The sequence below is a fragment of the Chiloscyllium punctatum genome, chromosome 15, assembly GCF_047496795.1.
Source record: "Chiloscyllium punctatum isolate Juve2018m chromosome 15, sChiPun1.3, whole genome shotgun sequence".
NCBI lineage: Eukaryota > Metazoa > Chordata > Chondrichthyes > Orectolobiformes > Hemiscylliidae > Chiloscyllium > Chiloscyllium punctatum.
Genome location: NC_092753.1, coordinates 72162599 through 72188807, shown reverse-complemented (window position 1 = coordinate 72188807; position 26209 = coordinate 72162599). Strand labels below are relative to the sequence as shown.

The following is a 26209-nucleotide window of genomic DNA, read 5'->3' as shown; positions in this document are numbered from 1 at the left end:
CAGCGGCGGCTCCGACAGGGGAGCCGCCCACCCCGCCCACCGTGGGCGTCTATTGGTCACTGCTCAGCCCGCCCGTTCCAACAGCGATGTCCGATTAGTCAGCTGAGCTGTCAACCATCTTTACATTTACTGGTGTTTGCGCCGCCTGCCGCTTTAAGGGTGGAACTGCGCCCATGGGAAAGTCCGGGAGGGTCGATGTGGCACCGTAAAACTTGGTCAGAACTTCCTAACTGCTTCCTGGAGTTGCAGCGTGCACGTCTCACACAGCCAAAATGTTTATGGAAAGACACATCAAAATTTCACATTTAATTTTCATTGATTAGTTTGACTAAATAGGAATCCTCACGTTTTGATTCTATAGTGAACCTTGAATGTCATGCATCTCTGTCACAAAAGCATCAAGCAACTTCTTTGTGTCTGGAAGAGTACACGACTAAATCTTCAGCGATTAAACATTCATTGTTCCAACGTTACAGGTATGAATTAACATATTTTCTTGTAGGAAATATGTGCTGATTTCATCACTAAGATTATCAATCGTGCTCAAAAACTAGATCACATTCCTGTTTGTTCACTCACAGTCTGCTTTATGTTGATCAGTATTCCCGATCAGCAGCAGGGGCCACTGTGAACTCCCTCGAACTCTCTGGACGGATCAAGTCATCTGTATTGGCGGCCGTTTGCTTTGAGTTGACTGATCGGTCATTCTATTGTTGCAGTCAACTTTAATGTCGACAATGGTTCTCTTCAGCTTAACAACGTTGAACCGGTATGGCATCTGTATGGCATTATGTTATGTCAAATATTATTGACTTTGCTATATCTTATGATCCACGAACCCCATTGCTGAACAAGTGCACGCTGTTGTCTTCTGTCAGAGGGTCACTTCCAGAAATATGATGTGGCATTAAAAGTCATTAAAAATTTATATCATCTTCAAGATAGCTAACTATAGAGGTGATCATGTCATTAACATGATAGAACTGAGTTCCAATTTCTTTAACGGGCTAGCAGTAAAACTTTGAAAATAATTTTACAGTTAAACATCTATAAGAAAATTACTAATTTCATACTTATGTGCCCAGCCAAAATATTAATTGTTTTAGTGTAGTGTGAGTTTGCTAAAGAGTGTGGCTGCGTTTATTGGTGATCACCTAATAGTGTAATCTAAGCATCTTCACCCAGCAGTGCCAAGAGGCTAATCAATTTCAGCCTTCTCCTGTGGTCCCCACTATCAGAGATACCGTGGTCATTCAATTTGATTTACTCCATAAAGAATATGGGCCCTTACAACATTCTGGCAAGAGTACAGAATATTTGTACTCCAGAACTAGCTGCATCTCTTGCCGCGTTGTTTTAGTACAGTTATAACCTTGGCATCGACCTAGCAAAAACAAGGACAAATCCAGTCCTGCCAATAACCATTCCATCAGCCTACTCTCGATCTTCAATAAAAGTAATAGTGCTGTCGAGCGCAGTTACTCAGCATTAACATGCTCACTAAAACTCAATTTGGATTCTGCCAGGCTACTCGTCTCCTAATTTCATTACAGCCTTGCTCCAAACATGGACAAAAGAATCAAACTGCAAATGTGAAGTGGGAGTGACTGCCCTTGACATGAAGGAAGTGTTTCACCAAGTGTGCTATTGAGGAACCATAGCAAAACTGAAGTCACTGGGAATCAGGGGAAAAACTCTTTGCTGGTTAGAGTTATACCTGGCACAAAGGATGATGTGGGTGATATTTATAGGAGTTATGATAATAATAAATATGGACAATCGTTAGTCAACTTCCATCATCTTATTTTTAATACCTGAAGCTTTCGTGGACTAAAGTGATTTTTTAAAGAGGTCAAATTTTGACCTAAAATCATTTCAGTGATCACCTGAGCACAGATTGCAGTAAGGTCAAGAAAATTTGGAATACACTAAACTGGCTGCACAACAATTCCCATTTTACTAAAAGACAGTGAAATCAAACAGCTAAGTTAGTAACAAGGAAGTTGCATGTATTATTTAATTCACATCAGAGGTCAATCACCTCAGTCAAAGGTCCTCAGTACAGGAGTTTCTAAAAGTAGTGTTCTCTGTCCAAACATCTTCAGCTGTTTCATCAATTACGTTCCCTCCATCCTAAGGTCAGAAATGGGGATGTTCACCCATGATTGCACAATGCTCAGAATTATTTGCAACTCCTCAGATGGTGAAGCAGAGTGTGCTCAAATGCAGAAAAACTAAAATAATGTCCAGAATATAACTGAAGGGAGTTCCCTGGGGCATTGTCCCAGGCCCAACCATCTTCAGATGCTTCATCAATGACCTTACCTCCATTGTAAGATCAGATATAGAGATGTTCACTGATGATTGAAGATGTTTCGCACCAATTGCAAATCTTCAGGTGCTAAGCACTCCATGGCCAAATAATGCAAGACCTGGACAACTTCCAGACTTCTGATGATAAGACAAATAACATATGTGCCATACAAATGCCATTCTACAAAAAAGAGTCCAACCATTGCCCCTTTGCATCAAAGATATCACCATAACTAATTCACCTAGTACTGACCTCCTGGAGGTTACCATTAACCAGAACCTGAACTGGGCTCAGACATCTGTGGTGAATAATTTATCTCCTTGCACTTCAAAGCCTTGCAATTTCCGACTGCCTGGATATCACTGTGCCACCACCCCTGGTGGACCTGTCCCACTGATGGTGATGATGGTATCTGGCACATGATCTGGAGGGATGACTCCATGACTAGTCTATGGGAAAATGCTCTCAGTTTTGGCTCAAGCCCACAATGTTAATGATGAGGACTTTGCCAAATTGGCAGGACTGAGTGTGTTTATTGTTTCTGGCGCTTTGCATGATGCCTTGTTATCACACGGTCCGATATTATACACAACCCATTGTTAGCCATTAACAGTCCCCATTAACAGCTATTCACTCTCCTAGCCTGAGTGCTATCCACTCTGTTTTCTGTCCAACTGTCCTTTTGTCTCTTTAAGCTCAATCTCCACCTATTAGGTACTCCTTACCCCCTCCCCACATTCTACTTTCTGCATTAAAACCAGCACTTTCCTAATTGCCATCAATTCTTAGAACAGGTAACTGGACCCGAAATGTTAACTCTGATATCTCTCCACAGCTGCTGCAAGACCTGCTGAGCTTTTTCATCAATTTCTGTTTTTGTTTCTGATTTCCAGTATTCATAGTTCTTTTGGTTTTTACTTCACATGTACACCATTGGTGGAATGCTAGATGGTCTGTATGGTAACCATCCTCATTAACACCTCACAGAATTCTAAGAAATGTTTCGGGCATGATTTCCCCTTCATGAAGCCACACTGACTCTGTTTGATTATATTATGTATTTCTAAATGCTCTGTTTTTTCCATCCTTTGTGACATTTTCCAAATAACAGATGTTAAATGTATTTCGTATATGGTACATACTGCTGAGACTGTGTTATGGTGGTGGTGGGAGTGAATGTTGACTGTGTTAAATAGGGTGTGAATCAAGGAAGATGCTTTGGGCTCCTGAATGGTGTAAATTTGAGTATTGTTGGAACTGCACTTATCAAGGTATGTGGGGAGGCAATGCTGTAGTGGCATTGTCATTGGATTAGTAATTCTGACACTAGGGTAAATTCAGCAGGGATATAGGTTCAAATTCCACCACTTCTGATGATCGTGAAACCATTGCAAATGGTAACAAAGGAAAAACTCATCTAGTTAAATATTGTCCTTTAGGAAATGAAACTTTGCCATCTTCACCTCATCTGACCTACAAAACACTAGATCCACAGAAATATGGGTGACTCTTAATGGCTGTCTAAAGAGACCTGGCAAGCCATTTGGTTGTGCATAACAGCTAATGTTTTAAAAAGATAAATTAGATGGATCGTATAAGGTGAAGCTTTTCATCTTGCACTCATCAGAAATAAGATGCAAGAAACAGATTTCAAGCAAGGGAAAGTGTTTTATATAGAACATAAAGAGGGTACTGATTGATTGAGCCACAATTGGCTAGAGGTGCAGCAAGAACAGTCAACCATCAATCTTTATTCTCAGACCAAGCAGGTAGATTCTAATTGGTCAGAGAATTGACATGGGGATGCAGCAGAATTCAGCTCTATCTCTATAACCCTTTTTTGAGAAAGGTGCAATGGATGTACATTTTTTTTTGCCTACATAAAACATTATTTAAGCTTGAAGCTTCTCACTCACAAATACATGATACTCCAGGTCAGATAATGTTCTTAAAATGGTTTCTGGTGTAATCCCTAGCACAGTCTGGTTGGCTTAGTAAATTATTTCCAATAGCAGAATCATATCTAATGGTGGATACACTTTTCTTGCAACATTAGTTCCTATCTACTGTAATATAATTAGTGATATTTTTCTGTAATAAATGTCTATATTCTTGTGTTAAAGTTACATTGTCAGCCTGCTACATCTGTGTTCAGTGACTGACCTCCATGATAAACCAAAAAAAAATACTCTGTCATGTCAGGTTCCTGACTAGTTCTGTATTACCAGCAGCTGTGAGCATAACAGTGTATACAGTGTTGCAACTCTGTTTGCAGTTATTTTAGAGTTATAAAGGTATACAGCATGGAAACAAACCCTTCAGTCCAACTCGTCCATGCTGACCAGTTAACCCAACCCAATCTAGTCCCATTTGCCAGTACTTGGCCCATATCCCTCTACCCTTCCCATTCATGTACACATCCAGATACCTTTTAAATGTTGCAAATGTATCAGCCTCCACCACTTCCTCTGGCAGTTCATTTCATACAGACACCACGCTTTGCGTGAAAAAGTTGCCCCTAGGTTCCTTTTAAAGCTATCCCCTCTCATTTTAAACTTATGCTCTCTAGTTCTGAACTCCCCCAACCAAGGGAGAAGACCTTGTTTATTTATGCTATCCACACCCCTCATGGTTTTATAAATTTGTATAAGGTCACCCCTCAGCCTCTGATACTCCAGGGAAAACAGCCCTAGCCTATTCAGCCTCTCCCTATAGCTTAAACCTTCCAACCCTGGCAACATCCTTGTAAATCTTTTCTGAATGCTTTCTAGTTTCACAACATCCTTCCTATAGAAGGCAGACCAGAACTGCACACAATATTCCAAACATGGCATAACCAATGTTCTGTACAACCGCAATATGAACTCCCAACTCTGATACTCAATGCTCTGACCAATAAAGGAAAGCATACTAAATGTCTTCACTATCCTATCTGCCTGAGACTCCACTTTCAAGGAACTATGAACCTGCACTCCAAAGTCTCTTTGTTTAGCAATACACCCCAGAATATTACCATTAATTATATACGTCCTGCACTGACTTTCTTTTCCAAAATGCAGCACTTCACATTTATCAAAATTAAACTTCATCTGCCACCCCTCAAACACAGTTACCCATTCAGAAATTGGTTGGTTTGCTGTAATGTCTGCTTCATAACTTGTAATCATTTTGCTGTTATTAATAAACTAATGAATGAAATTAATCAACCCTGATGGGCAATTGATCATTAGCCAATTATTCTTAACATGACAGTCACCACACCCATGTACTAGACTGGGATCTGGACTGTATATCAGTCCTACACTGTGATCCCACTACCTCATTGAATGTTCTGCTCAGGTGCCCTGCAATCTGAAGACAGATAAGTCACTTTTTTAGTCATATGAAAACTCATGGCAGAAACGCATGATCCTGAGTAGATGTCATTCTCAAACTGAGGGACAACCAATGACAATGAGTGTTGGAACCAATAGTTCTTTGGACCATAATTTTGTATCATATTTATCTTTCAATACACATTTTTTTTTGTGATCCTGTAAGTTCAGACTTTCAACATAAGCACCAATCCAGCATAGAATTAACAAGAAGAGAATTGATGCTCATAGGCAGCAGCGAGAAGATCAAACTAATGCAACAAAACATCAAAATAAAAACACTATAAGACATATCTGGAAATAAACACATCTCTTTATCCCAATTATTTTTCTACATTCTGAAGGTTTTTTTTGCAATGCAGTTGTATTTTGTTGTTTGGGTACCTGGAGACCAATTGGATATTGTGACTCTGCACTATAAGTGCTGAGGCTTTCATCTTTTTGTTTTAGAAGTCAGAGGCATTGCATATTCATGTTCCACAGCTGCAGCCACAACCTACGCAGTTAAGGCACTAATTCCTCTCTTCAGATTCTCCACCCAAGTAGGAGGATAAAAGAGACTTAACACAAGTCTCTCTTTGGTAAGGGTGCGCCTAATGGAGATAGGAAAGTATGTGACCATTTTTGTTTGGTTTCAGTTTATTCATCATATCTGCTGTTTTGAAAAATGAGTGAGCTGGTCGATTTCTCTGTAAGTTAAGGAAGGAGAACATATTAATAGTTTGCAGACAGAACCATGTGCACAAAGAACATGTTTTATTCAAGATTCAAGTATTTTGCTTTCTAGCAGCTTTGAATTGCCAAAAATCATTCTTTTTTTTATATCCCAGTAAACCAAGCTGGGGGATAAATTTGTGTATATCTAGAAACAGAGACTAATGAGAAATAAGGGTGTGACCCTTAAATTAATATGGAATTGAAAGGTCTGCACTGTACTTTAGTCAGTGCTATGGTAGTTTTAATTAAGATATAGATAAGTAGGTACGTAATTGTGTTTTTCAAATATTTTCTTCTGAGCAATTTACTCCAAGACATGCATTGCCAGACTTATTAAACAATAATTTTCTAGTCAGATTGCCAGCTGTGAATGATTCACATATACTTACTAAAGAACCTCTACACAACTGTGCAATATTTCTTCTGTAAGATATGTTATGCTGAGAATCTTTTTGGAAATTAGCTCAATAAATATGCAATAATAATGCCACATTGGTTAAATTCTCTTCTTTGAACATTTGCATACATCAACAGTTGGAATTTACCTTGATACCCAAGAACAACATCTAGAAAATCTAAAAGAAAATGGCCAAGAAACTGGATCGCACTTGAATTGGAATATGTTCCCAGTGCACACGTTACTTGTACCTAAATGAGGCCAACAGCAAGATGTGGTAAACATGGGAGGAGCAGTCAATGCTGTTTGTGGCTCGAGAGACTCCTTGCAGAACCACAATAAGGGAAATAAAGACCAAGAAATCATTTTCTCAATTCTAGCCCACACCAGTCACTTTAAGGACCATTGGTTTGAGTACTGAGCTCCTGAAGAAACTGCTACAACTAATCACTGAGAAAGGAAGACAAAGGATCTTAAATAAATGTTCAAACCTGGATTTATGTGCTCCTGTTTCAGTTGCTGAACATCGATACTCACTCAGTAGTCTGAACTATTTTGCACCTCTGGTATAGAATTAGCCAACATTCACTGCCTGGAATATTGCAATCTTAGGCGTAAATTTGTGCCTGTAAAATGTAATACAATCCAATTTCTAGGTTAATAACTCCTGCAGGTGTAAATGATACTGGTAATCAGTAGAGAAAATTGTACACAGTGCTCATTAAAGACTGTAGTTTGATTATAACAGACTGCTATAAAACACTTGAGTTTCAAGTTTTGAAACATGAACAGCTTGACAAAAGTTAAGGAAAATTACCCTTTTAAATAAGCTAATATTCCAATGAAAATATCTTGGCATTGCACGCTTTAGCAAAAACAAAATGACACCTGGTTTTTAAAAATGGACCAGTGAAATATAAAAGAACGATCATAAATCCAAACTATTTGGCTTATCAAAGCCCAATGGTGTTATTGGCCTGAGAAATGGAAAATGTTTTAGTGCACAATGCATATCCAACTTTGAATAGTGCATACACACAAAAAAGACTTGCTTTAAAGTTAAAGGGGTGTCATCTTCATAAAGAAGTGTTCGTCTTGTATGTACTTACAGACATGCAGTACAATTACATATTACACAATTACATCAAAATCCACCATGTGTCATTTTAATGCCTTTTAATTGAGAAACCTTGATAATGAGCCAAGATACACAATACCTAACAAGGTTAAAAAGAGTAGGTAGGAGAAAGAATTGATACAATTGTGGTGTCATGTACAGGTTTTAAAAACCTTTGGAATACAGGAGGAGACAAAAACTTGAACAAAGTAAGACAGCTTCCAATTTTTAGAAATTGTCGAGATAGAAAGGAAAAGAGTTGAGAGGATGCTGGGAAGGGTGGGGGCAGGTAGGTCATAATATTAGTCTGAGCAACCGACTAGTGAACCAATGGATTTGAGAGGAATGGTGGATTTTCTCTTCTCTCCATATTAGCCTCCAAATATTTCAATGGAGAGTGAAATTGGGCAAGATGTAACGCCAGTTCAATCTACTTCAGTTTTGATTAAGTGGCTAATGTTAAAATTGTCCTCTTCCATAAATAAACTTGACACTTTATTTTATCTGAAACTCTATGAAAAATGTACTTCATAGATAATATATTATCCTGAAGCTGAGCCATTTCATTAAGGAAGTGTCAGTTTTTCCAGAACAAAGTTCCACACACAATAATTGTAATGTGAATAATGCAATTATCCATAAAGTAATTGCACAGAGGCTGGCATCCCCTCACCAAGTCACCCTTTATTTACATGTGCATTGTACTTGACATTGGTCCAGCTCCCTTAGCTCTCAGAATGAACAGAACCTCTGACATTCCTGCTTATATCTGTAAGCCCGGGTTCCCTGAATGGACCAGGTTAATAGCACCTATCAGGGAACTATGAGGTCCATCTGGCTGACCCTCATTACAATCACTGCAACATGTTCTTATTGGTGTTTGAAGACAAAACATTAATCAAACTTCAGGAGATTTCCTTGGTCATTTTTACATGGTGACATAGGCCTAGAAATTCAGGGAAAATACTTGCACAGTTGGCGATTCAAGAATTAATTCTTGGGCCTGAACAGTGAGGGCTGAGGCACACCATTGAGACCTGAGCCTCATTCCCATCAAGCTGTAAGCTGCAGCCTTCAGATAACTGAGGGTAGAATGTGATTGGTTCAGAACCTGGAATGGTGGTCAGTGGTAGTGGGATACTGAGATGCCCCATGACAACTGTCCTTGTTTGAACATAGACATAGGAGGACTTGGGAAGTTTGAGAAAGCAGGAGATGAGTGTTGTGGAGAAACTAATTTCAGAGACGACATCTGAAGAGATAAGCAAATCACATGAGAAAGTTATAATTCGGATGGGGCAGCCTTTGGGAAACTCACTTTAGTGAATATGAGGGACAGAAAGGACGTAGCACAGGCAATTGAGGGTTTCAATCTCAATATCATGAATTCTTCATATTTTTTATTGAGATGAGGTGAAGGAGCGTTGGAAACACATGGAAACACAGAAAACAGGAACAGGAGTAGGGCATTCGACCCTTCGAGCCAGCTCTGCCATTTAACATAATCATGGCTAATCATCCAAATCCTGTTCCCACTTCCTTCCCACACTCTATGATCCCTTTAGCCTCAATAACTACATTGGTCTTCTTCTTGAAAACATTCAATGTTTAGGCCTCAACCACTTTCTCTGGCACAGAATTTCCATAGGCTCATTTGTTGGGTGAATGTATATCTCCTAGAAACTTACTGAATATGCCAGAATAAAATTGGTCTGGTATCAGCTGCCATTTGTGGCTGAGAGTTCCAAAATATTTCTCACTTGTTGTGTGAAAAAGTTGTTCCTCATTTTACTCCTTAGTGTTTGGCTCTCATCATTCGACTACAGGCCCAAGTCTTAATCTCAACCAATCAGCAGAAACAGTTTCCCCATATCTATCCTAACTGCTGCCCTGAATTTCTTGAAAATATCATACAAATAAGCCTTTAACCTTATAAATTTCTGTGAACACAAGCCTTGTTTTTGCAATCAGGTTGCATTCTGGTAATTCTAACCCAGTCAGCCAGGGGGCTAATGGTCTATAAGTAAAGTGGATTTCAGCTATTTCTGGTAACAGGTCCCAGTTGATCACTAAACAACAAAAGACCAAAGGACTGCAGGTGATGGAAATCAGAAACAAAAATGGAAATTGCTAAAAAAAAACTCAACAGATCTGGCAGCACCTGCAGAGAGAAATCAGAGTCAATGCCTCAGGCCCAGTGACCCCTCTCAGAACAGAAGAAACTGAAAAACAGTCACTGACCCTGAAAAGCCAATTCTGCCATCCCTCCACAGACACTGCCAGACCCACTGAGTTCCTTCAGCAACTCACTCCATTGTTCTCACATATCGCTGTCCATTTGCTCAGGTGGATTCACCCCAGGGTCCTGGGTAATATCTATCTCTCAATCGACATCTTCAAAATAAACCATGTGGTTATGACCACACAGTTTTATTTTTGATGGTACCTTGCTGTGAAGACAGTCTAAGGAGTAGGATTATGGTGGAGAAGATTTATTTTTATATTCCAACATGATTCTGAAAAGTTGAAAAGATTTGGTAGAAGGGAATACAGCACAACAGGTCTGAATGTACCATAATCACATGTGATGAATTATTAAGCCAATTGTGCATCAGATGTGCACAAGTTTTAACTGCTTGACCTTGAAGGAGAAAGGTTAGAAGCTATAGCAGAAGGAATGACCAAGATGAGACATAATAAAGAGTTTTACTGGATTAGTGGTGCTGGAAGAGCACAGCAGTTCAGGCAGCATCCAACGAGCAGCGAAATCGACGTTTCGGGCAAAAGCCCTTCATCAGGAATAAAGGCAGTGAGCCTGAAGCATGGAGAGATAAGCTAGAGGAGGGTGGGGGTGGGGAGAGAGAGTACAATGGGTGAGTGGGGGAGGAGATGAAGGTGATAGGTCAAGGAGGAGAGGGTGGAGTGGATAGGTGGAAATGAAGATAGGCATCTTCTTTTCCACCTATCCACTCCACCCTCTCCTCCTTGACCTATCACCTTCATCTCCTCCCCCACTCACCCATTGTACTCTATGCTACTCTCTCCCCACCCCCACCCTCCTCTATCTTATCTCTCCACGCTTCAGGCTCACTGCCTTTATTCCTGATGAAGGGCTTTTGCCCGAAACGTCAATTTCGCTGCTCGTTGGATGCTACCTGAACTGCTGTGCTCTTCCAGCACCACTAATCCAGTATTTGCTTTCCAGCATCTGCAGTCATTGTTTTTACCCCATAATAAAGAGTTTTGCTGAGCACAACAACATCAGGAACAAAGATGAGGGGGTGATTAAGCAGATCAACATCAACAGATAGTGATTAGACAACTAATGGCTCGAATGTTCGCTGTTTGAAAATGCAAGTGACTTGGAAAGAATTTGTCCAGAATTCAATTCAATGTGGAAAGAAATGGGGTTAGTGGAGAAATATGAGTGACAACAGATATAAGAAAATGATAAAAGAAAGCTTTTTTCAGTGATAATAGAAAGAGAAAGACATATGAGTTTTAATAGGGTTGTACTGACTTTTATGGGGAGGAGGTATTCATGATCACAGTTACCTAACTAATTTTCTGATAGTTTATTGAGTTGTTTAAGAAGCAGCAGTTCAGAAATAATACATTAATTGGGTAAATTATGCATAAGACATCCTTTGTGACAAATGAGAAAAATTTACCAATCCCAAAGCTGTCCTGTGAAATGAAAGCCTGGGTGCAGCCAAATAAACGCTAACAAGTTGTTTGCCTTCTGACTTGCTTTCCACATCTGCAATATCAGCTTTCAGTAACTAATGAATGAGGGTACCTTTGGTCACTTTGGACATCAAAACTTTCCAATCACACACAATTCATGAAATACATTTTTCCTTCTACCAACCAGAAAACCATATATTTGCCCACATAATATTTTGTCTGCCTTGCATTTTCCCACTTAATCAAGCTGTTTAAAGTGCCTTGAAGCTCCTCTTTGCATGCTCTTCACAACACAAAATCCTATCCAATTTTGTATCATTTTGCAAACTCAGTCTCCAAGTCCAAATAATTGAGAATATTGTGAAAATCTGGGGCTCAAGTATTTGATCGCTGTGGTACCCCAGTGTTCAAAGCTTGCCAGCGTGCAAATAATCAATTTATTCCTACTCTCTGCTTTTTATCTGTTCATGAATCCTCAAGTCACGCTCACATAATACCGATAATCCTGTGCCCTTTCATTTGTTGACTGAAATCCTATGTTGGGCTTTATTAAAAGATTTCTTTACTCAGAGTGGTAAGGGCGTGGAATGCCCTGCCTTCCAATGTAGTTAAGTCAGCCACATTAGGGAGATTTAAACAATCCTTGGATAAGCACATAGATGATGATGGGATAATATAGACTGATGAGCTTAGATTAGTTCACACGTCGGCGCAACATTGAGGGCTGAAGAGCCTGTTCTGCGCTGTATTGTTCTATGTTCTATATTCGTTGGTTTCCCCTTATCAATTCAGTTAGGACCTACTCAAAAACACTATCAGATTCGTCAAACATGATTTCCTCTTTGTAAACCCATGTTAACTCTGCCCAATCAGACATATATTTTCTAAATATCCACTAATGACATCGTTTATAATAGATTCTAGTAATTTATCTTCTATTGATATCAGGTCTGTAGTTCACCTGTTTTGTCTATCTTTCCTTTCTTAAAGAGTGAGATTATATTTGCAATCTTCCAGTCTGCATGCACTATTGCAGAATCAATAAAATTTTGGAAGATGACTGCCAATGCATCCACCATCTGTAACTATCTCTTTCAACTGTCTAACATAAAAGTAATTAGTTTGTAGGAATTTGTCAACATGCAGTTCCATTAAGTTACTAATTTCTTTCACTTCCACACTTTCATGGGAACCTTGGATCTTACTTGTTTACAACTTCGTACCTTCCTCTATGAAGACAGACACAAAGCACTTATTTAGCTTCTCCACCATTTCTCTATTTCCCGTGATAAACTCTCTGTATTAGCCTGTCATAGACCCACATTTATCTTTGATAATCTTTTCCTTTGCGGACCCACTGAAGCTTTGACAATCTGTTCTATGTCCTGCTATTTCACATTCATATTGTATATTCTCTTTCTTCATCAATTTCTTGATCCTCCTTTATGAAATTCTAAAAAAAAACTCCCAATTTTCAGGCTTTTGACTTTTTAAATACAATGTTATCAGCCCCTTCCTTTGATCTAAACTTACCTTTAAGTTCCCTTATCTTACAGTTTTTAGCCTTATAGGAATTTTTTTTTAAATCACACATTAAATCTTTTAAATAGTAACCATTGCTTATCTGTCAAGTTTTTAAACGTGTTTTCCTAATCAATAGAGCCAACTTGATCTTCATATTTTCACAATGCCCTTGTTTAGATCTTAAATCTTAGTTTCAGATTGAGCAACAGCACTTTCAAAATTAATGGAAAATTCTACCTTTCTATGGCCACTATTCCCAAGGTTTATTTTTTAACAAAATTATTAATTAGTTCTTGCTCATTGCTTAATAATACATTGCAAAAGTGCAGAACCAAGGGTGAGCTACAAGCTGGTCACATTTGGCAGTTAGACTTGTCAGAAGTGAGAATCTGTAGGAAAAGTCCCTATTAGAGATTCTGCTAAAAAGTAAAGATGCATTGGAACTTCGAGTTTAAAATCCATACTGGGCAAGGGGAACATTTCAAGTTAATGCTGCAGAATAGACTGAGAAAGTTAGAACTTCTACAAGAGTACTTACACCTAGTAACATGTGTTGTCACTGTAGGAAATGTATGCTATGAGACACTGCAGTAGTGGGGAAAACCAAGGCCACACAAGTGTTTAAACAGATGTTGCAGTGCTGGTAGCATTGCAAAGCAAACATTGCAAACTCACCGCCTGTAAGGGTGCAAGAAGCAGAAAGCCTCATAACATCTAAGAAATATTTAGATGCGCACTTACAACGCCAAAGCACACAAGGTTATGGGCTAATGCTGGAAAATTGAATTAGTATAGTTCGATAGTTGCTTTTGACAGTCACAGACTCAAAACATCAAAGGGCTTTTTTTCTGTGCTCAGATCTCTATGACTGAGCCAGAATTCAGGTGACATTGGGACAATTTGAAAGTATAAACATACACAGACTAACAGAAAAAGACAGTAAGATAATTATTGAGGGTGTGATAAAAGCAGGAGATTCATATTTTAAACTGTAGTCAGGCAGTAAGAATTTAATAAGCCTTAGACACTCGGCTTTGTTGGGGAAAACAGTGGGAAATGACAGAAATTGTTTGTTGGTCCTAAAAAGATGGATATTTTGCCAGTGGAAAAGTGAGAAACTTCCATTTTGCCCATTAAAAATTCAGACACTTGCATTTTTAGCTGGAGAAAATAAGAACACATAAAATAAGAGGAGGGATAGGCCATTCAGCCCCTCAAACCTCCTCTGCTATTCAATAAATCATGGTTGATCTGCCCTTGGCTTCTCCACTTTCATGTCAGCCACATATAGCCCCCAGTTCTCTGATATTTCAAAAATCTATCTACCTCCTCTTTTAGTACTTAAGTAATCTAGTCTCCATAACTCTCTGGAATAGAGAATTCCAGACTTTCAATTCTCACTAACCAAAATTCTTTCACATCTTAGTGTCCCCTTATTCTGTAACTATGTTTCCTCTCACGTGAGATTGCACCATGAAACATCTACATTGTCAAGACCCGTCAGAATCTTGTATATTTCTCTAAGTTCACCACTCTAATGGATAAAGCTCTATTTTGTTTCGCTGTTCTGAACAGTCAACTGTTTCATCCCAGGAAGCAGACTAATGAACGCCTGTTGAACTGCCTCCGATATCCGAATATCCTTTACTCAATACTGGGATCAAAACTTGGTATAGTAAACCAGGTGTGCCCTCACCAATATCCTCTACAGTTGTAGCAATTTGTTCTTGTTTTTAAATTCTAACACCCTAGCAATGGAGGCGAAAACTCGATTTACCTTCTTAATTAATTCCTGGACATACATGCTAACTTTTTGTGTTTCATGCACAAGAACATTCAGATCCAACTGTACTGCACTTTCTTGGACTCTATCTCCATTTAAGTAATAGTTTACCTTTTAATTCTTCCTACTAACTTGTATGATTGCACACTTTCCTATTTTAAACTTCACCTGACACATTTTTGCCCATTCACTCCAGCTATCTATATTCCTTTGCAGATTCGTAATGTCCTCCTCATAGTATGCCCTCATACTCTCAGGCCCTGAGTCTGAACCTTGCAGCACTCCACCAGTTACATCTTTCCAATCTGTAAAAGTTCCATCAATGCCGGCTCTCCCTTTTATGTGTATTAGTCAATAATTATTTTGTGCTAAAATATTACCCCAATACAATGAACTCCTATCTTGTGCACTAGTTCTTTATGGGACACCTTATTGAATGCCTTCTGGAAACACAAATGCATTACATCTCTTTGTTCCCCTTTAGCAACACTGCTTGATGTATTCTTAAAGAATTCCAGCTAATTTGTCAAACATGATTTTCCTTTCATAAAATCGTGATGACTCTGTTTGATTGTGCCAAGCTTTTCCAAGTGTCTAGCTATTTCTTCCTTAATAATGTATTTAGCGTTTCCCCAATGGCAGATGTTAGGCTAGCTGGCCTAAAGTTTCCTGCTTTCTATCACCTTCACCTTCACCTTCACCTACAACCCTCCACCCCCACCCCACACACACCTTTCTTGAACAGGGGTGTCACATTGCCAGCTTTCCAATCTGTTGGAACCTTCCTAGAATCCAGTGAATCTCAACCAATAGCTTCAGGATCTCTGTCGTCACTTCCTTTAAAACCCATGGAAGCAGGCCATTAGGTGCGAATGACCTGTTTGCCTTTAGTTCTATTAGTCTGTAAAATAGTTTGTCCCTCATGATAGAGACTGTTACAAGACTTTCCTACCCATTTGTACCGTGTTTATCTGTTATTTTTCTGAATTTATTGTATCCTCCTCCATGAAGACTGATGCAAAATATTTTCCTGTGTTGTTATTAATTCTGCAGTTGCACCCTGCAAGTTACTTTAGCAACTCTTATTCTTTTTATATACTTATTGAAGCTTTTGCTGTTTGCTTTTACATTTTGCCCATTTACTTTCATAATCAATTTTCTCCCTTTTTATTAGCTTTTAATTCATCTATTGTTGGTTCCTGAATTCAAAGAAATTCAGAATCCTATGGCCTGCCACTGGTTTTCATCACTTTATATGCCCTAGTTTGAAAACTGTCCTTGGCTACCTTTGTTAACCATACATGGAAGTGTGTGGTGATTCAATTTGGTATGAGTAACAAGAAGACGGGGTACTGGGCTAATGGTGGGATACTTGGTAGTGTGGATGAGCAGAGGGATCTTGGTGTCCATGTACACAGATCTCTGAAAGTTGCCACTCAGGTAAATAGTGCAGTGAAGCAGGCATATGGCGTACTGGCTTTTATTGGTAGAAGAATTGAGTTCAGGAGTCCTGAGGTCATGTTGCAGTTGTATAAGACTCTGGTGCGGCCACATCTGGAGTATTGTGTGCAGTTTTGGTCGCCATACTATAGGAAGGATGTGGAGGCACTGGAACGGGTGCAGAAGAGGTTTACCAGGATGTTGCCTGGTATGGTAGGAAGATCGTATGAGGAAAAGCTGAGGCACTTGGGGCTGTTTTCATTGGAGAAAAGAAGGTTTAGGGGAGATTTGATAGAGGTGTACAAGATGATTAGGGGTTTAGATAGGGTTGACCATGAGAACCTTTTTCCACGTATGGAGTCAGTTATTACGAGGGGGCATTGCTTTAAATTAAGGGGTGGTAGGTATAGGACAGATGTTAGGGGTAGATTCTTTACTCAGCGAGTCGTGAGTTCATGGAATGCCCTGCCAGTAGCAGTGGTGGACTCTCCCTCTTTATGAGCATTTAAACAGGCATTGGATAGACATATGGAGGATAGTGGGCTAGAGCAGGTTAGGTGGGCTTGGATCAGCGCAACATCGAGGGCCAAAGGGCCTGTACTGCGCTGTATTTTTCTATGTTCTACCCTTCGCATTTAGTCTATCTTTTTGACCAGTTTTGCTGAGAAACATCACTTCAAATGTCTGCCATTGCTCCCTTTCCCATTAGTCTATTTTCCCCAACTCATTTTAGGCAATTCTTTCTCATGTCTTTGTAATTGCCCTGATTTAGGTTGAGGACACTAGTTTGAGACCTGAGTTGCTCTCCTTCAAACTGAATTTGAAATTCTACAGTGTTGTCATTGCTATCCCCTCAAGGATGATTAACTCTCCAACCTCTTATTAATCCCATCTCACTAATATTGCTCAATCTAAAATTAACTGTTCCCAGGTAGTTTCAGAAACTACTGCTCTACATAATAATTTAGATACACGGTACAAATTTGTCTTCCACATTAATCTTGTCCATATGTTTTGTCTAGTTAATATGCAGATTAAAGTCATCTAAGACAACTGAAATGTCCTCCTTACACATTTCCATTGTTCCCTAATTATACTTAGTTTTACACTCGGACAACTCTATGAGGGTCGATAGACGACTCCGATACATGACTTCTTTCCTTTGCTATTCCTTATTTCCACCCAAACTGATTCCACATCATGAGTTATTGAGACTATATTACTACTCACCACTGAACTGATACCTTCCTTCATTAACAATGCTACCCCACCGTTTTTTGCTTTGTAGCCTATTCTTCCAGAACATCAAGTAGTTACAAATATTGAGTTCCTAGTCTTGGTCACCCTGCAACTATGTTTCTGTTATAGCTATTAAGTCATATTCATTTATTTTTATTTGTGCCATAGACTCGTATCTTGTTACAAATGCTGCATGTATTCATATTAACAACGTTAAGCTTTGGCTCTTTGCATTATTCCTTACTCTGTTTCTAATTTCTGCTGTTCTCTTCTATGTTAAGGCCCAACTATCTTCAGATGCTTCATCAATGACCTTTCCTCTGTCACAAGATCAGAAGCTCACTACCACCTTCTCTTGGGCAACTCGGGATAGGAATTAAATGCTGTCCCAGCCAGTGATGCCCAACACTCCAACAAGTGCAAAAGGAGAAAACAAGACATCCTGCTCTTCTGTTATTGATATTGTTATTGATGCACATTGCACTGTTGAAAATAATACATGCTTCTACTGGAAAGATCCAGGAAAGGTTTTGGGTTGCCAAATCCTGTTGCTTCCATAAATAAATGCAGCCGCAATCAAAAATGACTTCAAAGAGAAGCCACAGTCTTTGCATGAACGTTGCCTAAGCAAAACTAAGGCAGTAGAAACCCACATAGAAAGCGGTGGCTGGTCCTTTAAAAAATGTGAGTTTTATTTTTAGATTTACATTACAGTGTGGAAACAGGCCCTTCGGCCCAACAAGTCCACACCGACCCGCCGAAGCGCAACCCACCCATACCCCTACATTTACCCCTTACCTAACACTACGGGCAATTTAGCATGGCCAATTCACCTGACCTGCACATCTTTGGACTGTGGGAGGAAACCGGAGCAAACCCACGCAGACACAGGGAGAACGTGCAAACTCCACACAGTGGGAATTGAACCCGGGTCTCCGGCGCTGTGAGGCAGCAGTGCTAACCACTGTACCACTGTGCCACCGTGCCGCCCAATTGAGGAATTCCAATTATTCTACTGAATGGGTACTCATCAGATTTACAAAAGACAAAGCCAGCAGTGAAAACAAGCATCAAGCAACCTAAGCAGCTATAAGACATTATGATATGATTGCTGCTGGTTATGGTGCATGCCTGTAATAACCATGTTAATGTACTTCTCGGCATGAGGTCCATGCAGGAAGCAGTCTGGAGCACAGTTAGATTAGATTAGATTAGATTAGATTAGCAACAGTGTGGAAACAGGCCATTTGGACCAACAAGTCCACATGGCCAATTCACCTAAACTGCATATCTTTAGATTGTGGAAGGATCATTCTTAAGGAAACCAGAACTGCAGATGTTGGAGATGTGATCTCACCTATACCTCTGTAAATGAAATATAAAACCCATTGGGGCAGCACGGTGGTTAGCACGGCTGCCTCACAACTCTGGGGACCCAGGTTTGATTCCTGCCTCAGGTGTCTGTGGAGTTTGCACATTCTTGCTGTGTCTGTGTGGGTTTCCTCCCACAGTCCAAAGATTAGGTGAATTGGCCATGCTAAATTGCCCATCGTGTTGATACCACTTTAGGCTCCTGCTCTTCTGCAGCACAGATGCTAGCAGCTAAGGTGTTCAATTTCACTGACGATAGTTCAGGTACATGACCTTTCATCAGAGTTGGAAGAAGTTAATTATTTAATACTGTTTATGCATGGACAGAGCCAGGGAGAAAGGTGGGATGGGGAAGAAAGAACAAAAGGGAAGATCTGTGATTAATTGTCACAACTTTTCACTCCAAACCAGGTACAGCAATTCATCTTCCCCTTAGTCAAGAGATAATTAAAGAAATTAATTATTTATTTGCCAGAATGCTATCTGCTCATGAAAATAGAGACCTCAACCAATTCATATTATCACATGTTTTTTAACGTTAATCTATTTTACATGGCAATGGAGACAGGCACGGTTAATCAAGTTTGACTATCTGCAAAAAATGCTATAAGTTTTTCAGATGGCTATCATTTTTCCAAATGATTTCCTTGAAATAACAATGATAAGCAACATAATTTAACGAACATGACTTGATAATTCCAGATCACTTCATTAAAATCAAAATTAGCTGAAGTATCATTTTACTACACACAGCAGATTAACCGCTTAAATTTCATTACTTGCCAGCTGTTATAACAAATAGCTATTGTGTCACATCATCTGCTGCTGAAATCCTCATTCTGCTTTCGTTACCTCTAGACTTCCAATGTGCTCCTGACAGCAGATCTTACATTCTACCTTTCATAAACTTGAGGCCATTTAAAACTGTGCAGCCTGCAACATAACCCACAGCAAGTTTCCTTCCCAACACCATTATACTCACTGATCTAGATTGGTTCCTGAACAAGCAATGTGTTGACATTAAAATTCTCATCTTTGTTCTTAAATCCCCCACTTGTGCCTATCCCTCAAATCCACTCCAGTCTCAAACCCTCCAAGATACCTATGTTCCTCTAATTCTAGCCTTGTTTGCAACCCAGTTTTTAATTTCTCCACGATTGGTGGCTGAGCCTCCAGTTGCTTACACCTTTACCTGCAACACCTAAGTGACTGGTGGATGGTTCTTCAATTGAGACCTTCACAGGACACTAGAGCTCGAACCCAGGCTATTATACACAAGTGTACCTGAGCCCACTGGCACACATGAGAACCTCAGTTCTCCAGCAAACCTGCTTTCATGACCGCACACAAAGATCAATGTTGAACTGCTGTTGTGTATTCTTGAAAGGGAAACATAATAAGCATATCCCTCTCCCAGACTATTGTCTTTTCTCCCATTGTGTTCACAGTAAGAGATAACTCCCAGAAGATTGCAGATCATTTTTCAATGGATTTCTGCCTCCTTTTAAGTCCATCCATTTGAAGCTTCCTTGATACCTTGTCAGGTTTGATATTCCAGATGCTCTCTCTGTCTATATAGCCATTGAATTTACCTCCACAGTTATTTTTGCCGTCATCAGTCCTGTTTCAAAAAAAACATGTTGAGATTAAATTTTGATGAATCCCCATAGGTTATCCATGCTTATGATTGGACAAGACAACACCATGGAGTTTCTCTTGCATCCATTTCAAGTGGGTGCTGGCAAAAGAGGGAGGCTAACAATGTTACTACTTTATGGTGCTAACCATTTTAAAAACATCTTTTTGCATGGAATCGAAGCTGTTAATTAAGACTCATGCACAAAAGCATCAGAGTTATCAGTTGTCCTCAGATCACATCATGTAGATGCATGGATGTAACAGGGCCAAAGCAGGCCTCAGGATTCTGCATCAGACAATGCAGCATGTCAGTTTCTATAGTATTGCAACATTACTGGAGTCCAAGAGTGACTCATCACTGTTTGTGGTCTGTGGAATAAGATAAATACTGAGCAATGGAGAAACATGATTGAATCAGGATGAGTCAGCACAGATGGATTAAAAAAAAACAGATTGTGTTTTGAGCAGCCATTCAGTAACCTCAGAAAAAATAGAAGAGAGGATACAGTAAATGATTTGAGTTTAGATCACACAAGTTTTTCAAAAGGCTGCATTCCCTGCCACCACAAGGGCTGGGATTGCTCACCACCCAGACAGTCACAGTACCTATGATACCGCTGCCTGGAGTACTGCAGGACATGTAGCATGGCTTTGAACTTAAATTATATGTCGTACAGCAGTCTGATACGTCTGAACTGCATTAGAAAACCACTGACCCAGAGGAGAGGTCAGGAATCTTCAATACGTCATCTGCTTCTCCAGTCTCTGAGCAAAGTGGTGAGGTGGACAGTGAGGGGACCAGCAAGCGATGTGGTCAATAGGACAGCAAGGGGTAAGACCAGCACCGACAGGGTGAATGAGGGGCTAGCCAGTAGGGTGAGGGTGACCAGTGGGGAGGAGGGACCAGCAGTTAGGGGGAGACCAATGAGGATGAGGTGACTGGCAGGGAGGGTGTGACCAGCAGTGAGACGGCAAATAGCAGCAATGCATCAACCAGTAGGATGTCGTGGGATGGGCAGTAACAACAAATGCACTAGTCCTGGTCTGGTTCCAGTGTTGGTGGGAGCACACCATGAATCCACAACAACAACTTCCTGTTCAAGTGCATTGATGGAAGATACTCTTCTCAAAAAGTGTATGAAAATTTTCTAGATAACAAATTTACATCAAAGCTATTGACACAAGGAATTATTGCAGCAGCAAATTGGATAGAAATAGTTGTAGAATAGAAAGGGACAAAAAGGAATAAAGGACTGGTTTTAGGAAAAAGAAAGTGTTCTACAAGGATTGGTACCATAAAAGTAAACACTTACGTGATGACAAGGATGTGAAAGATTGCAGGGACACAAAACTCCATCAGCAGGATAGACAGGCATGCATCCAAGTAATTAAATCTATATTGAAGGTAAGAATGTAGCTAGGTTTTTCACTTCAAATTGGAAGCATTTAAATTTAAGAAAAGAACAAAGAACAACAAAGAAAATTTACAGCCCAGGAACCCTTCAACCCTCCAAGCCTGAGCCGATCCAAATGTACTGTCTAAACCTGTCGCACAATTCCTAAGCATCTGTATACCTCTGCTGCCCACCTACTCATGCATCTGTCCAGATGCATCTTAAATTAACTTACCGTGCCTGCCTCTACCACCTCTGCTGGCAATGCATTTCAGGCACCTACCATGCTCGTGTAAAGTACTTGCCATGTGTATTCCCCTTTTCACCTCTCACCTTGAAAGCGTGACCTCTCATTATTGTATCCTTCACCCTTCATGATTTTGTAGATGTCTATCAGGTTCCCCCTCAATCTCCTTTTTTCTAACGAAAACAAACCTAACCTACTCAACCTCTCTTCATAGCTAGCACCTTCCATACCAGGCAACATTCTCGTAAACCTTCTCTGCACCCTCTCCACATCCTTTTGGTAATGTGGCAACCAGAACTGTACACAGTATTCTAAATTCAGCCGAACCAACATCGTGTACAATTTTAACATGACCTGCCAGCTCCTATATTCAATACCCCGTCCGATGAAGGCAAGCATACTGTATGCCTTCTTGACCACTCTATTCACCTGTGCAGCAACCTTCAGGGTACAATGGACCTGAACTCCCAGATCTCTCTGCTCATCAACTTCTCCCAAGGCTCTTCCATTTACTGTATAATTCACTCTAGAATTAGACTTCCCAAAATGCACCACCTCACATTTGCCTGGATTGAACTCCATCTGCAACTTCTCCGCCCAACTCTCCAGAATATCTATATTCTCCTGTATTCGTTGACAGTCCCTTATGCTTTCTGCTACTCCACCAATTTTCATGTCATCTGCAAACTTGCTGATCATACCAACAGTGCCCTCTTCCAGATCATTTATGTATATCACAAACAACAGTGGCCCCAACACTGATCCCTGTGGAACACCACTGGTCACCTTTCTCCATTTTGAGAAACTGCCTTCAACTACTACTCTCTGTCTCCTGTTGCTCAACCAGTTCTTTATCCACCTAGTTAGAATAACCTGCACACCATATGACTTCACTTTCTCTATTAGTTTCCCACGGGGAGCCTTATCAAACGCCTTACTAAAGTCCATGTATATGACATCTACAGCCCTTCCTTCATCTATCAACTTGGTCACTTTTTCAAAGAACTTTATTAAGTGGGTAAGATATTATCTTCCCTGCACAAAACCATGTTGCCTATCACTGATAAGCCCATTCTTTTCCAAATATAAATAGATTTTATCCCTCAGTACCTTCTCTAGCAACTTTCCCACCACTGACATCAGGCTCACTGGTCTGTAGTTACCTGGAATATCCTTACTACCCTTCTTATACAGGGGGACAACATGATCAACCCTCCAGTCCTCCGACACCTCAATTGTGTTTAAGGATGCAACAAAGATATGTGTCAGAACCCCAGCTATATCCTCTCTCACTTCCCTTAGCAACCTGGGATAGATCCCACCCGGTTCTGGGGATTTGTCCACCTTAATAACCTCCAGCCTACCCAACACATCTTCCCTCCTTATGTTACTGTGATCTAGAGTTATCAAACTTCTATCTCCAATCTCAACATTCATCATGTCCCTCTCCTCAGTGACCACTGATGCAAAGTAATCATTCAGAACCCCACCCATTCTCTCATGATCGATGCACAGCCTTCCTTCCTTATCCTTTAGTAGACCAGTCCTTTCTTTAGTTATCCGCTTGCTTCTTATATAAAAATAAAAGGCTTTGGGATTCTCCTTAATTCTGCTTGCTAAAGCTATTCCATGACCCCATTTAGTCCACTTGATTCTTCATTTAAGACTGGTCCTACTCTTCCGATATTCCTCTGGGGCCCGTTCTGTTCTTAGCTGCCTGGACCTTACGTATGCTTCCCTTTTCCTCTTGGCTAGTTGTACGATTTCTCCTGTCATCCACAAATCTTGCCTTTCCTATCCTTTGCTTTCAACGGGACATGCCTATCCTGCAAAATCTTTGAAAACCTCCCACATATCAAATGTGTCTAATCCACATTTTCCAGCTCCTGCCTAATTTTGATATAACTGGCCTTGGCCCAATTTAGTACTCTTCCCTTAGGACCACTCTCATCTTTGTCTACGAGTATTCTAAAATTTACAGAATTGTGGTAATTGTTCCCAAAGAAATCCCCCACCGCAACTTCTACCACCTGGCCTGGCTCATTCCCCAACACCAGGTCCAATTTACTCCCTTCCCTCATTGGACTATTGACATACTGCTCTAGAAAACTCTCCTGGACGCTTCTTACAAATTCTGCCTCATCCATATCTCTGACTTTAAGTGTATCCCAGTCAATGTTGGGAAAATTAAAACCTCCCATTACCACTACCCTGTTGCCTCGACATATTTCCATAATCTGTTTACCTGTTTGTTCTTCTACTTCATGCTCACTATTGGGAGGCCTGTAATACAGCCCCAACAATGTAACTGCACCCTTCTTATTTCTTAGCTCTACCCATAATGCCTCACTGCTCAAGCCCTCCAAAGTGTCCTCCTTTAGAACAGCTGGGATATCATCCCTGACCAGCAATGCAACTCCTCCCCACTTTTACTTCCCTCTCTGTCCTTCCTGAAGCGTCTATATCCCAGAACATTTAGTTGCCAATCATGCCCTTCCTTCAACCATGTCTCTGTGATTGCAAGAACGTCATACTTCCAGGCACCAATCCAAGCCCTAAATTCATCTGCCTTACCTACTATATTCCTTGCATTAAAGTATATGCACTTCAGGCCACCAGTTCTTTTGGGTTCATCTGCTCTCTGCCTACTCTTCCCTTTATTAATGCTACCTTCATGATTCTTACAGTCTCCAGTTTCCACCTCACTGTCTACTTGTCTTCTCCTCTGGTTCCCAGCCCCCTGCCACACTAGTTTAAAACCTCTCCAACAGCAGTAGCAAAAACTCCCCCAAGGACTTAGTTCCAGTCTGGTTCAGATGTAGACTGTCCAGTTTGTAATAGTCCCACCTTCCCCAGAACTGGTCCCAATGTCCAACAAATCTGAACCCCTCCCTCGTACACCATCCCTCAAGCCACATGTCCATCCTGCCTATTTTTTTATTTCTACGCTGGTTAGCACGTGGCACTGGTAGTAATCCAGAGGTCATTACCTTTGAGGTCCTCCTTTTTAACTTCTCTCCTAGCTCCCTGAATTTTGCTTTCAGGACCTCATCTCGTTTTTTACTTATATCTTTGGTGCCTATATGCACCAAGACAACTGGCTGTTCACCCTCTCCTTTTAGAATGCTCTGCAGGTGATCGTTGACATCCCTGACCCGAGCACCTGGGAGGCAACATACCATCTGGGAGTCCCGTTTTTGGCAACAGAACCGCCTATCTACTCCCCTTACAAAAGAATCTCCTATGACTATGGCCCTATGAGTCTTTTTCCTGCCCTGCTGAACAGCAGTGCCCGCCATGGTGCCATGATCTTGGCAACTGCTGCCCTCCCCTGGTGAACCATCTCTCCCAACAGTATCCAAAGTGGTATACCTGTTTTGGAGGAGGATGACCACAGGGGACATCTGCACTGCCTAGTTACTCTTTCTCTGCCTTTTGGTCCCCCATTCACTGTCTCCCTCAGCAATTCTAACCTGCGGTGTGACCAGTTCATTAACCGTGCTATCCACGACCTCCTCAGCATCGTGGATGCTCCACAGTGAGTCTATCCACAGCTCCTGAGCCATCATGTGGTCAAACAACAGCTGCAACTGGACACACTTCTTACAAGTGTAAGAGTCAGAAACGTCAGCTACGTTCCTGAGCTCCCACGTCAAACAAGAGGCACCATGCCATGGGTCTGAGGTCCCCAGCCATTGTAAGCCTTAGCTTTATATCAACTAACTAAAACCAAACAATGCATTTAAATATATGAAAGAAAAGAAAAAATAAAATCCTTACCTTACAGAGTCTTTTTCTTCTGATTAGAGGAGGTGGGGGGGGGGGGGGGGGGGGGTGTTGTGGGAGAGAGATACTACACGTGTAGTATTTCAAGTTTAGCCGCTGCCCAAATATACATTAAGTCAATACCTTCCCGGCAACCTCCTGGACTCCCCGTCACCTCCACTCTGTCTCTCATTGCTCCTGG

At 40.6% G+C, this 26209-nt stretch overlaps 2 long non-coding RNA genes across 5 annotated transcripts; one reads left to right on the top strand and one right to left on the bottom strand.

Annotated features, from left to right (window-relative positions):
• Positions 1–110: 110 nt before the first annotated feature.
• Positions 111–18175, top strand: LOC140486387 (uncharacterized). 3 transcript variants are annotated; one of them, XR_011962557.1, is made up of 3 exons: positions 111–476; positions 582–769; positions 17874–18175. It is a non-coding gene; the product is annotated as an uncharacterized lncRNA (long non-coding RNA). The 3 variants fall into 3 exon arrangements; XR_011962555.1 differs by having other exon boundaries at positions 116–476; positions 601–769; XR_011962556.1 differs by lacking the exon at positions 582–769.
• On the bottom strand, positions 5854–26209 carry LOC140486386 (uncharacterized). Of its 2 annotated transcripts, XR_011962553.1 has the most exons (5): positions 26152–26209; positions 21915–21995; positions 20500–20584; positions 7294–7428; positions 5854–6377 (listed from the first exon to the last, which is right to left on the bottom strand). It is a non-coding gene; the product is annotated as an uncharacterized lncRNA (long non-coding RNA). The 2 variants fall into 2 exon arrangements; XR_011962554.1 differs by lacking the exon at positions 20500–20584.